The sequence below is a fragment of the Syngnathus floridae genome, unplaced genomic scaffold, assembly GCF_059516105.1.
Source record: "Syngnathus floridae isolate MCC-2025c unplaced genomic scaffold, RoL_Sflo_1.0 HiC_scaffold_25, whole genome shotgun sequence".
Taxonomy (NCBI): Eukaryota; Metazoa; Chordata; class Actinopteri; order Syngnathiformes; family Syngnathidae; genus Syngnathus; species Syngnathus floridae.
Genome location: NW_028284054.1, coordinates 1,125,001 through 1,127,500, shown reverse-complemented (window position 1 = coordinate 1,127,500; position 2,500 = coordinate 1,125,001).

Sequence of the window (2,500 nt, the reverse complement as noted above, 5' to 3'; positions counted from 1 at the left end):
TGCGAGTGCTACCAGATAGTGTCTCTGACGAAACCTCACAGCCAGAGGATCCGCGAGCCACGTGTTACTGATAGTATCGTTACGGAACTGGTCCACGCCCACACCCTGGACACGCAAGTCGCTCCAAGCCAGATTTTCGGCATGCCGCCAGTCCGGGAGAACCGGCATGCTCGCAACAACAGCCGGGACGGCGCCCCCTGTGCCAAGTTTTGGCACACCGCCCGGATCTCCGCCCGCAGTGGTCCACAATTTCAACCAGGCAGGTTTTTGCACTGCCTCAATAGCCAGGGACCTCAACCACCAATCCTTTGACCAACAGAGTTTCCAGGTACGCCTAACCTGTGTTCTGGGAACAGTAACGGATAGCTTTTGGAGGCCCAGCCCGCCATCGCGAGCGCGTGAGTAGATGATCCCCCCCGCCGTGGACGGGTCGAGGCGCAACCACCTTTTCACAGCCATCCGCACTGTCCCGTCGAGCCACTTGAGCTTGGTCACCGACACCATACCTACGTCGGCCCTGAAAGCCACTCTCGGGAGTAAGAATGAGTTGCACAGCATGACTTTCTGTGACGGCTTCAGTGCCGCCTTCGAGATCCTCCCAAGCCACGTGCACACCTGTTCCTCCAGACCCTGAGAGACAATTCCCTGCCACGGCACTATATCAGCTCCCAGGTAACGAACAGATTCACTCGAACTGACTATGTGTAACTGCTGCCCACATAGCGTCCAAGCTACATCATTGTCACCCTTTGAACCCATCCAGATACCGTGGCACTTCCGAGGCTGGACAGCCAGTCCCGAAAGCCGGCAAAAATCCTCCAGGATCCCCAAATTCCGTCTCATTCCCTCCTCCGAGCCACTCAACAGGACTAGATCGTCGGCAAATGCCAGTGTGGCGATTCGGCGGTCGCCCCAAACGTAGTGGCCCCCTTTGCGTTCGAGGCTATGGATGAGAGGGTCCATAGCAAGGTTGAAGAGCAGTGGGGACATTGGGTCGCCTTGCTTCACACCAACCTTCAGGGCGATGGGCTCGGAGTAGGCGTCTCCGCAGCCCACTCTGGTCGAGCAGCCTACATAAGAGTTGCGGATTAACTCTATAACACGTCTGTCCACGCCCAAGTTTCCCAATACATATAGGACATGATCATGAGAAACCGAGTCGAAGGCCTTCGCAAAGTCAATGAACACGACTGCCAGTGGTACGCCAGCCGACCTCGAGTGCCCCATGATCCGGTGAAGGATCAAGAGGTTTTCCGCGCAACCACTCGCGCCGGCGACGAAACCACGCTGCCGGGGGCTAACAGGACAGGCTCGAGTCAACCTCATCGCTATTATCCGCCCAAACAACCTCAATACGACTGACCCTATAGTCACAGGCCTCCAGCCTGATACAGTACCCAGCTCGTCAGGGTCAGCCGATTTGGGTAGCAACCGGGTCTTGCACTCCTTGAAGACCTGGGGAACAACTCCACGCACCATCCATGTCGTAAACAGCCTCGCCAGCTTCAGTCCATCCGGGTCCCAGTCAAGAAGAGCCCGCTTCCTGATCCCATCTGGGCCCGGCGCTGATCGAATGCCCAACTTAGCTAGGTTTGACACCACTTCGGGCCCCAGGATTGGGTGATAGAATGGTTCATTATCGGCGGTTAGTCTCACCGCGAAGCCAGGCAGTCCATGGAACGGCTTAACCGTCTCCCACTTCTCCTTGAAGTGCTCATACACCAGCTCAATCGGCAACTCACACCTTAGGGGCGTCAGACCATCTAAGATCCGCCGTGCCAGCCCCTTTCTCGCCTCGGAATAGCCGTGTTGCTGATGATAAAACACAGTCTTCTTCTGAGCGAGGCGCCTCGCCCAACCTTTCAAAGCCTGGCCTCGACGTCGAGACCCCGTCGACGTTGCTGGCCACACTACCATGCCACCCAGAGCCCTCATGAGATCAGAAGCAGAAGACTCGATCAGTTCAGGCTCCTGACCTGCTTCCCTAACTAAGCCGGCAGTGGCCCGATGCTCCTCAACCCCCGACTGCAGTACCTCCAGGACCCTATTCTCCACCAAGTCCGGAAGCGACGAGGGCAAGGTCCATTTCTGGGGCAACGCCCTGGAAACCGGGGCGCGCCGACGCACACCTGACACACTGCCTGCCGTACCGCCGCACAGGGAACTCCACTTCCTCTTCACCTGTTCCTTGGTCTTGCCCGTATTCAACACCCGGGCCGCAACAGCGTATTTCCATCCATGACTTCCATACTTCTTCATGAGTTTCTTGAGGTTCTTGACCTCCACTTCACTCCACACATCTTCACCCATCCTGACTCTCCTGTCATGGCTCCGGACCATCGAGGCCCCAAACCACACCTCCGCATGGGCGTGCCGCATATGCTGAGACACTCCAACAGCCGTCCGAAAACGGCGCCCACAGTGGTCGCAAGCGACCCCTTGGACGTCACCCACCCCGCCCACATTCCGACATTTCGGAACATGACACTGAATAGAATGA